Source organism: Eucalyptus grandis, chromosome 6 (assembly GCF_016545825.1).
Source record: "Eucalyptus grandis isolate ANBG69807.140 chromosome 6, ASM1654582v1, whole genome shotgun sequence".
Classification (NCBI taxonomy): domain Eukaryota; kingdom Viridiplantae; phylum Streptophyta; class Magnoliopsida; order Myrtales; family Myrtaceae; genus Eucalyptus; species Eucalyptus grandis.
The window spans coordinates 27548986-27561463 of NC_052617.1; positions in this window are offsets into that span (position 1 = coordinate 27548986).

The following is a 12478-nucleotide window of genomic DNA, read 5'->3' on the forward strand; positions in this document are numbered from 1 at the left end:
GTTCCCATCATTAATGCTTTAAACGGTTTTAGAGTTAATGGTCAAATTAATTATTTAAAACGGTTATATTGTTAATGGCCAAATTAATGCTTTAAAGCGTTTCTAGAGTTGATGGCTGGATTAATGTAAATAAGTTAAAGCCGAGACAAAAAAATTGCTAGCACAATTGAAGTGGTGAACTCTCTCGATTCTCTCTACCATTTGACGTGTCATTGGTGGTATTTTAAGCTAAAGTTCCTATATTTGTGAGGCCGGATTTGAAGAATTTTTACATCAAGTTGTTTTGGGCATGCTACAAGGGTAATTCGATTAGGTCCTTTTATTTTCTTTTGTTCGCTCATTTCTATGAACTTCTAATTTATAACATATGAACAATGCTTTGGAGATAGATGTATGAGTTTTCATTTCCTCTATAATTTTAATTTTTTTTACCTATGCATGTTTAATAAATTTCGACAGTAGTATCATAGCCAATCCTAAGGCATTTTCATGCGTTCAATTGATTTTGGTTCATGTTTATTTTTTACGATCTAATGGCTAATTCTTATTTGTTAAGAGAATTATAATATTAAGTCAAATTGAGCTTTTAAACTCGTGGCCTTCCATCATCATTATTTGATTCAATATTCTAGTGGTTAATTGACCAACTATGGATACAAAGGGGTTGATTGTCATTCAGGGATCATTCCATTATCCATATGATAATGTGGGGTTTTAGGGCCAAATGATTTTCAATAACTATCAGGTGAGGAAATCATTTGTTCTCAGTACTTGCATGAAGTAATGGGTCGGATTTAACTAAGATCTTGAGGTCAATAAATGTCAGGTCAAACTTTCATGATCTACAAATGGAAGATATGATTAACACTTGCATATGATGCGTTAGATAAGTTGATCCATTCACTAAGTTTATAAAAAACCAATAACTACTAGGTAAGGTGGACTATGGGCTAGTGGGAATCCAATCCCCACTAATAATATTTACCCAACGAAAATTGCCATTTTCCATTTTAAGGAGTATGGGATCTAAATAGATTTGATGGGATGTTCTATTTCATTTAAAGACCAAAATGAAATAGTTGTTAACAATTTATTATTATTCTAAAAATGGTAACCACAAATCTACTTACTTTTATGTTTGACAAGAACTATTTGGTGGACCCAATTTCAATGACTTAGTGAGGAATTAGAGAATTATTCTCAATTCCTACAAAATCAGGTATGCGTTTGATCAAAACTTGCTAGAATCCTTTCTTATGGGTAAGACCCAACAGGAGCACAACACTTACGATAAATGGCATGATGATGAGTTAAAAAAAGTTAGGTAATATATATTTGCTTCGATGAATAATGAATTACAAAAAAAAAAGAAAAGTGTGAGTTTATGGAAAGTGCTTGGTTGGTCATTATGCATTTTAAGGAATTTTTTAAATAAGAATGGTCAAAATTCTAGATATAAGATATCTAAAGCATTGTATTGTATGATAAATGGCATAATGATGAGTTAAAAGTTAGGTCACATGTGCTTACTTCAATGAATAATAAATTATAGAAAAAGTATAAGATTATGGAAAGTGCTTGGTTGGTCATTATGTATTTAAAGAATTTTTTTTTGATAAGAATGGTCGAACTTCTAGATATGAAATATTTATATCGTAGGAAGAAGTACACTATCAATGCCATAAATTGTGTACGATGCTCACTTTAGTGCCAAAAGTTTCAGTCGAATCATTTAAGTGCCAAAATTTTTGAAAAACGCTCATTTCAGTGCCAACGTCGATCTGGTTGGTCGGAAATCAGATATAGCAGTATTTTGTATTAATATTTAAAGCCGACGTGGATCGCCGGAGAGTGCAATCAACTTGCAAACAACCAAACGATGCCGTTTAGCATCTTTTCCCCCCAAATAAGAAACCTTAAATCTCCAAATTCGAGTTGAATTGAAAATTGAAAACCCTAAATCCCCAATTCGACCAATTCAAGTGCATACTATGATTTTCTCCCAAAGTTATTAGCTCACTCTTGCAAATAGAGGGCAGAAGCTTCGGCAGTGGCTCACATTCCTATAAAAAAAGCGAATTAGATAGTGAGTGTTACTGTTATTGTGGGTTACCGAGTTCGAGAAGAATATCTTGGACTCGGTTGAATCCCGGGAAAAGATTCCATGGGTGCGGTAGATATAGAGAATGCTCGAAGTGCAAATATTTTAAATGGGTTGATAGGAAATTCTCTAATCGAGCGACGGACGTGATCCTAGAGTTACTTGAAGGCCCAAATCAACCTCCACCTGTATTAATGGACAAGTTGGAGGATGTCGACTCAATGCAAGCTCAAATGAAAAGTTTAACATCTCTGGTCGACCATTTAAAGAGGGAGGTTTCAAGGCTGAAAATTGAAAAAACTTTTATCGAGTGTTGATTGTGTTGTTTTTCTCTTGGGTAGTTTATTCAAATGTGAAGTGAGAAATGAGAAGAAGTTTGTTTGTCTACCATAGTCGAAGACGTGGAATATGTACTTGTATTGGATTATTTATAAGTAAAATGTGTTTTTGATTTGCTGCTATCTTTGTATAAAGTAGAAGGTTTTGTTGTAATCTATGGTAGAAATGTAAGGTTGGAGTTGGAATGCATTAGTTATGAGCACTTAGAAGTTTTATTGTTTAATTGTGTATTGTTAATATTTGTTTTGGTAAGTTTTTATTTCAAATATAATGATTTGCTTGCTGTATTTTTTATTTGGTAATGGTTTGTTGGTTTGCTGGTTTGCTGCAACTGCAAACCATGGCGAAATGAAAGGTTGGAGTTGGAATGTATTAGTTCTGAGCACTTAAAAGTTTTATTATTTAGTTGTGTATTGTCAATGTTTGTTTTTGTTTGTTTTTGCTTCACATAAAATAGTTGCTGCATTTTTATCGTTGTAATGGTTTGCTGGTTTACTGGTTTGTTTGCAGTAATTAAGGGATAGTGGCAAATTCACGATTGCTCATTTCAGTGCCAAAAGTTGTAAATAGTGATCGCTTAAGTGCCAAGTTTTTATAAAAGTGATCATTTAAGTGCCAGTCGCAATTACAAAGTGATCACTTCTGTTGCACAAGTTGTAAATAGTGATTGCTTGAGTGCCAAGTTTCAAACTTGCACCAGTCGTGGTGCGTCTAGCATCTTGTTGCACCAGGGCATCTTATTTTTGCACCAGTTGGGTTGCTGGTGCATCTTCTTGGACCAACCCATACAAGTGTTGATGCAACAAGATGCACCAGCACCCAAAATTGCATCTTGTTCTTGCACCAGCACATACAATTAGAACCCCACAAATAACATCCACAACTTCAACTAGCAACACTATATGCACACATATAAATCTAAAAATAATATTAACCTCATAAGAATATTACACCAACAGTAAAAAATATACAGCATAACTAATAACTGTCTTGCTAGCATTACTAGCCGAAACCAAGCCAAGAGAAAATAATATAAACAATTATTGTCATTGACATTGATTGATTGTTTACAAAAGAAAAGAAAAACATGTCTAACTTTACTCCCCAATCATCGAAGGTTCAGCATCTTCTTAAAAAAAAAAAAAAACAATGGCAATATGCAGGCAGCAACTACCATTAATGATATAATAACCAACACCCTCCTAAAAGAAGAAAATATATATAAAAAAAATAGACCATGTCCAGCATCACATAAAAAGAGACCATGTCTAGCACCCTCCCATCAGTCAATATGAACAACACCCCGATCTCCTTTTCGTCTTGGAGCTTTGAATTGATTCATAATCTGAGCACTCTTTTAAACTGGATGTGTAGGTTCTTTAACTGGTTTTTCTGTCACCTCATTTTCCTTGTTTTTGACAGCGGCTATTTTTGTTCTAGCACGTGTCATGTGTTGGTCCATATCATCACTATTGCTCCCAATCATTGGTTGAGATAGAACTGGTGTTGGGTTCTTTTTGGATAGCTGTTTTGCAGCTATATCCGCTGTCTTCTTCCTTGAAGCACTCTTCTTTGGCTGCGCCCTTGATTCTTGAGTTGGCCCACCTTGAGAGAGAAGTACCTCCGAAGTTCTCCCAAGCTACAAGAACATAGCGATATCGTCAACCAAATGAATTGAAGTACAACAAATTAAATGCATAAGGCCTATAAATCTTACATTCAAAATAGTCATTCCAGTATGTTCATCTGTGTAAATCACATAACTATATTGCCTTAATCTTTTTCCAAGAGCCCATTTTGTTCGCTGTGGTGCATCATTTTTAGCAGCAACTGAGAGAGCAACCTTTGCAACTTGTGCAGTTGCTCATCTTCTCACCTGAGAAACACATAACAAATTTAAATTTTGCTCAATAATGAACTCAGTTGTTGTCGTTGCTGTCCTACCTGTTCCTGCATTTGAGCCTACAACAAGGCCTGTTTATGGCCCTTTAGTATGCCTTACAACAATGTACTATATTAAGATTATGACCAACTACAATGATTTGAATAATTAGACATTTACTCATTTTCATGGTGGAAAACAAATGGAGAAAATTTCTCAAATTACAAGTGCATGATAGAGGAAAAGCACAAGAGAAACTAGTACACTTAGTCAACCATCAAACTCTATCGAATATGAACTGAAAAGTTGTTGAAATAAAGAGGATAGTTACTTTATAGTAGGGTTTCTGTTTGCCATTCAGTAGGCAAAAACGATACTTACCTTACAGTAGGGCTTTCTATTTGCCATTCAGTAAGGCCTTCTATCCTCCCTTCAATAGGCCTAAGAAGAAGCTCTTCAATAGGTCCTGTCCCTAGCATTAAATCAGCTTGCTGTTGATGCTGCTTTTTTTAGCTCACAAACTTTCTTATTGTGCCATTCCTTGTGGCAATAGGAGCATTTTATCTTTGCCCCAGTCCTACTCATCCTCTGACTTGATACCTCTTCCTGCTGCATTCTTTGTCTCCTCTTTGGCCTTCCTATTTGCTTCTTCAATGGTAAAGGCAGAGAACTTTCGTGATTTGTTGGTTCCCAAAGTTTGCTGCTTTTGATAGGCTGCATCATGAATTGGTATGAAGCAAGGTATGAGTTTTTTTTTTTTTTTTGGTACTAATCATCTAGGTAATCATCTGGGTTTTCTTGCTTAATCTGAATAGCATAAATGACATGGGCACAAGAAATTCCATTCAGTTGCGAGGCTCGGCATGAACACTTTCTTCTATTCAGATTGACAATATACTTATCCTGATTTTGAATAATCTCATATCCATTGTCTCCATTCCAAACTGGATGGCAGAACCTACTAGTAGTAATGTTTGCATCTAATCTCTTCACAATCCTAGAGCCACAGTCTCTAGTCCATTTCATAGCCTCATCTCTTTGCCTATACAGTCTAGTCATCACCATAACTTGAATATCATCAAGCATGTTGATGATTGGTTTGCACATGGCCTTTAAAATTTTGCCATTAAAAGCTCCACTGAGGTTGTTATCAATGATATCGCATTTGAACTCTTCACTGAAGAAGGCTCGACACCAGTGCTTAGCTTCTGTTTGGAAGAGTGCATCAAAACCTTCATTTGTCAACTGCAACAATTCTTATTCGGCTAATATGAAATCAGCCATATTGGTACTCTTTGCTATCTACCAAAACTGCTTCTACAGCCTATTTTCTTTGAAGTTCATTGACCAGTTTGCATATATGTGCCTCGCGCACATTCTATGCTCAACATGTGGTATCAACTCAGCCAATGCAGGAATAAGTCCCTACAAAAATTCAAACCAATAAATACAAGTTATGAAAAATATGCAAGTGATTAATATTAAAAAGGGATTAAATTAATTGACAATGAAATTACCTTCTATTGGTCGCTCTTGAATGCCCATCCTCCCCCATCGGTTATCTCAAGGTCAGCCATTAAAATTTTTAGGAACTAGAACCAAATATTCTTGTTTTCTATTTTCACCACCGCCCAAGCTATCAGAAATATTTGATTATTGGCATCTTTCCCTACAGCAGCCAATAACTCCCCCTTGCATAAACCATTTAGAAAGCATTCATCCAATCCTATAACTCTTCTACATCCAGCCAAGAAGCCTTGTTTGCATGCATCAAAACAGATATAAAATCTATCAAATCTAGGCCCAAGATGAGGGAGTGACCTCTCCACATAATCCCATACCTGCGCATATTCTTCCTTACACCCACCCATCAATATTTTCATCACCCTCATCTTAGCTCTCTCACAGTAATTCCTTGACACATTAACCCCTACTTGCTCTTTCACTAACTATTGAAATTGAGGACTCTTGATCTCGGGCATTGCTTTGATAATGTTGAAAAAAATGCTTCAATAACCACACACTTATTACCCTTTATTGTTAAAGATAATTGGACAAGTATGCTCCTCCTAAAAGGACCTAATCTGGAATGACCCCTTCTTACTTAGCGCGCCATAGAGCTTTCATGAACAATTGGGTTGTGAGTACTTAGCTCTAACAAATTCCTTCGTATTTCTAATAAATTGAACGCTCCTCTGTTCACCAATTGAGTTATTCACAACAGTTTCCTTGAACTATTTGGCATCGTCAAATCTCATGCCCACAAACAAAACAGGTTTATCAACAGTCGGATCATAGTAAGGGTACTTACTTTTTCTTCGACGAATAGGTTCTTTATCATCATTGTCAAGCTCATTCTCCGAACCAATAACTTTATTGCCGCAGCTTTCTTCATCTTCACTTCTTTTACCTTCAACTGGAGCTACATTCTTATTTACTGGCTAGGGCCTCTTTGCTGAAGCTGCAAGTTTTTTTCTCAGAAATTCCCTTTACTTTTTGTCTTGACTGTGCAAGTTCATCATCATCTTCGTCACTAGGGAAATTTACTGAAGCCAAATATTCATCTTCTGATTCACTGGATAAAGCAATTTCCCATTCTATTCCAATGAAGTTTTCATCATCCACATCTTCACCCAAATCTTCACCCAAGATTTCAGGACATCTCTCTGTTTGTTCATCTCTATCAATATAACTTCTCCCCCTCTCATTTTGCCTTTTATCTTAACCTAAACTCATCCCCGACCTAATTACTCACTTGAATAAGATCCATCACTTCTCTCTTTCAGTGGTAATCTGCTCATCCCCATCCTCATCCTCATCCTCACAATATATACTTTAACTTCTTTGCCGTGAAGATAATGGTAAATGATATCATTAATACCATTATCGTCATTAAAAAATCTCAAGCCATCCTTCAATTCGTTTCCAGGAACACAATAATGTAGTTTTTGCACTTTGTATTGTAAAAAATACATTAAATCCCTTAGAAAATCAATATATGATGGCTTTCGAACATTGACATAAATAGTACATTCATATCCACCAGTATATTCCCAATCGCCGGTGCTAATAAGAAACGCTCCACCATAGCAAACAATGACGCCTACCCGATTCGCGTCCATGTCGATGCTGCACCTAATGAAAAAAAAGAGAGAGTCATAATTACTTTTTGGGACCATATGATAGAATCAGCAACTTTACATGCAGGTCATTGTCATTTTGTTGTCAAGAAACAAATGCGATTAATCTCCCCAATTCGATGCCTTTACAGAAACAAAATAAACCGAATTGAATAAACAAAGTGAGGTCCCACAACCCATTTTTCAATTCAATCACATTCAGTCCCCCATAGAAGCAATCCAATTAATTAAACAAATCCGATCCCACCACTGTTTCCCTTCAAGTCGAGCCCCCATTTTCCCCTCCGCGCCCTATTTTTCTATTCAATCCCCACAACAGAAAGCGAACGAACGATAGAATCCTCAATTTTTCTATTCTGTCCCCATAAGAGTGAGATCCCCACCACTTTCTCTACTACTTTTCCCTTGAGCCAAGTTCTCAATTTGCCCTCCACGCCCTAATTTGCCCGTCGGAACCCTAAATTTTTCACTAAATTGACCCACGTAGAGAACATGACAAACTTGAGTGAGCGACAGTTGGGGACGTAGCTAGCGAACGACTGTGAATGACGGCACAATTACAGCGGTGGCCGAGCGATGGCGGGCGAGCGAACGATGGTGGGTGAGTGAGCTACGACTAGCGTCAAGCGAGAACCGTATACAAACCCTATTTCACTTCCTCTTTAGCAACACCATTTTTGGCTGTAGAGTAATGCGGCGTCATTTCTTACGTGAATCCATGTGGAATGGTATAAAACGATGTCGTTTCTTACGAAGAAATGAAAACGGCGTCGTTTTATGCCATCCACCGTGGACAATCTTAAGCCACGTCGACCTTTTTTTTTTTTAAATATAAAAGCCACGTACTCATTTTGGCTGAAAAATCTCTCGCCGATGGCACCAAAGTGATCATTTTTTCTCCGATTTGGCACTTAAGTGATCGACGAAAATTTTGGCACCAAAGTGAGCGCCGTACACAACTTATGGCACTGATATTATACTTCTCCCCTATATCGTATGAGCATGGTTGAGGGATTACCAGTAAATGATTATGTTTTGAAAATAATTTGGCACATTAAGAGTTGGCTAGGCTAAATCTTATTTTGGATAATGGATTAGTTATGGATCAGATACTCTTGCCTTTGCCCAATTTCTTCTCTAGATTTGTCTAGAATTTTCACATGCATTAGATATAAAAGACTCTTGCTAAGTTACATAGTATGTCAGGAATTTATGAGAAGGAAATGCACAACACAAAACCCACCGTGATATCGATGGCTAAGGATTCCTCTTTAAAGAGTAAGACTATTTTAAAGAAAAAGAAATTGAAGAGGCCTTTAAAATTTGCTATGCATCAAAGCCCAAGATTGAAAAAAGCAAATGTCATTACCCGTGATGTCAAGGGATTTTGGATGAAGAATTGTAAGAACTATTATGCTATTTAGAAGGTCAAGGACTAGCCTTTTGAAGGTATAGTGTTAATGATTATTCAAACTAACCTTATGGTTAGTGCCGAATCCAGTCTATGGGTTTTGAATTTTGTAGTAACTTTACCTATTTGTATGTCGTAGTAGAATTTGGAAATAAGCAGGATACAAGGGCGAAATGAGATTGTCTTGACATTTGTAATGAAGTAAGGATTGTTGTATTAGCAATAAGGGCTTTTTATTTATCTTTGCACTATGGACATGTAATGATTTTAAATAATTGACTACATTATAAGGATACGATTCAAAACCTTATCTCTATCTTCATTTGAGTAAAGATACTTATAAATTTTCTTTTACTAATAGTGTATGTTCTATTTATCATAATAAAATATGTGTTAGTTTTGATTTGTTAACCAATAATCTTTATATTGCTACAATGTTTGGTAATGTGACTACCAATGTCAATAAGCAAACTAATATAAATGCCATAACCAATAAATGCCCTAGAGATAATCTAAACCCAAAATATGTGTAGCATCTCTAATTAGGTCATGTTAGAGAAGATAGGATTACAAAGTTAAGTAACGATGCGTATATTGATTTATCCGGTTTTGAATTGTACTCAACTTGTGAAACATGTCTTCTAAGGAAAATGACAAAAGCGCCCTTTGTAGGACATGGTGCACAAGTTACTAATAATTTAGGATTGATACATCCAGATATATGTAGATCACTTATCGAATCAACTAGATAGAGTTATTCTTTCTTCATTACCTTTACCAATGATCTATCATTGTATAATTATTTTTTACTTAATGAAATATTAATTTAGATCGTTTGAATACTTCAACGAATTCAAGGCTGAAGTTGAAAAACAAACATAAAAGAGTATTAAGGCTCTTTGATCTAATCTAGGAAAAGAATACCTTAGTGCTAAATTCCTGAACCAAACCACCTTAAAGACAATGACATTTCATCTCAACAGCTACCTCATGGAACTCTAAAACACAATGATGTATCAAAAAAGAAATTGCATTTTATTAGATATGGTGCGATCTATGATTAGTTATATTGATCTGCCTATATTGCTTTGGGAATATGCCCTTAAGACAGTTTCATTTTTATTAAATAAAGTCCAGTCAAATCTATTGTAACTACCCTTATGAGATATGATGTCATAGGAAACCGAGTCTTAATCATACTAAGGTTTGAGGTTGTCTTGCCTATGTCAAAAAGTGAAAACGAACAAATTTGAGGTTAGATTTAGACAATGTCGCTTCATTAGATATCCAAAAGAAACTCTTGGATACTATTTTTATTTTCACTCTGACCAAAGAGTTTCACTTAATGGAAATACTTATTTTATGTAGAATTAGTTCATTCAAGAAGGTAGTGTTGGACGAAAAATAGTCTTATAAGGAGAAAATAATGAAGTACCTAACAATCAAGGCCAGACACTGATCTATGATTCAATAGGAGCTTCTGATAAACCACAACCTCTTAAGAGAAGTTCGAGAATGTCACATCCACTTGTTCATTATACTTAAATTAAACACACTGAACCTTTGTTCATTGTGAATAAAGGTGATCAAACTATTGATCCTAACATCTGTTAGGAAAAGATGTTTGGCATCAATTTTGGTAAACAGCTAAAAGCCATGAAATCCAAAATGAATTCCATGCATTCCAATGATGTTTGGACTCTAGTTGACTTACTTGATGGTATTGTACCAATTAGCTTTATATGAGTCTTCAAAAGGAAGATAAACATTGATGGTTAAGTTGGAACTTACAAAGTATGATTTGTAGCAAAATGATATCGTAAAAAAGAAGGGATTGATTATGACGAGACTTTCTCACCTATATTTATGCTAAAATCCATTTGAATTATGTTAGCTATAGTTATGCACATTGACTATTACATATTCCATATGAATGTCAAGCTTTCCTAAATGGATTCCTTGATGAAGATATTTATATAGAACCACCACGGGATTTTGAATCAAATTATTAATTTTGTCTAAGGAATTGATGTGAAAGAAGCAATTCCTACCCCCGGATGGCTAGCACATCTATGATATTTGGAAGTTGTGCAGGCTTAAGAGAGCCATTTATGAACTCAAACAAGCTTCTAGAAGTTAGAACATCCATTTTGATGAGGTAATCAAATCGTGTAGCTTCATTAAAACCCAGATGAACCTTGTGTATACAAGAAGGTTAATGGGAGCATAATTGTGTTTCTAGTTATGTATGTTGATATCATCGATCAAACTATTTTAGTCATAAATATTCTCCATGAAAGACTTAGGAGAGGCAACCTACATTTAGATGTCGAGATCTATAGAGATAGATTGAGATGATTGATTGGCTTTTCATAGTCTATATACATAGACAAAGTGCCAACACGTTTTAACATGCAATATTTCAAAAGAGAATTCTTACCTTTTAGGCATGGAATCCGTCTTTTTAAGGACTTGTGCCCAATATTCCTAAAGAAAGAGAGTGGATGGCAAAAATACCTTATGTATCCGCTATTGGAAGCATAATGTATGCTATGTGCAAGACTTGATATTGTGCATACTATAGGCATAATTAACATATATTAGTCAGATTTAGATAAAGAACACTAGATAGTAGTCAAGACTATTTTCAAGTACTTACGAAGGTCTAATGATCTATTCTTGATATATGAAAAAAGGGGAATTTAAAGTTGAAGCTCGTCCCCAATCCCTACAAAATTGCATCAATTAATATCATAGTTAACCTAATTTCTATTTAAAGCACCAAAGCTTGTTTGGTCTTATAATAAGGTTGAATAGCAAGCTATCAATTTTGATTAAGGATTAAAAACTATCAAGTAAAACAAATATACTATAATCATTATCTAAAAACTTAATTTCTTCGAAGGTTATGGTGTGGTCCTCTTAGGATTTCCCTACTCCAAAAACATGTGGAGAAGAATTAGATTCCACCTTAAAAATCCTAATCTCCACAGAAGTTAATACATTAATCACTTGATCCATCTTTTTTCTATGTCAACCTAATTTAATCATGGAAAGGAACCCACCCCTAATTTGCATGTCCCAAATTGGTGAAAAGATGGGATTTCTAACTAGTAAGATGAAAGTTAGCTACACCTATGACATAAAGTGCAGGGGAGGATGCAATGCCATGGGAAGTGCCTATATGTCAAGTGTCAGATCAAAAACTTTATGGTTGATACACATATGACAAATGGAGAGTAGTTGCTTGCAAACTAACACAACATCTACAAAGTGGTAACCTAACAAGGACTAACATAGAACAATGAATCAATTAAAGATATTGAGTGAGAAAGGTAGTTGTGAAAAACCCAACTAGAGTAACCGGGCAGCAAATATCTCACTCGATAAAAGTGAAGGAATCAAAAGATGAGCATTTGGGAAAAAAAAAAAAAGGTTTCAAGAGCTAACAAGTAAAGAGAAGCATAGGTGTGGTTGGAGCTCAAATTGAGGTGGCAAGCAAAAGCAGCCAACGATGTGAAACTCAACATCCATCTTTCCAATTTTAAACAAATAGACACGCACAAACCAGAGAGAGGTAGGGGGAGTTACGCGTCTAGGGTTTA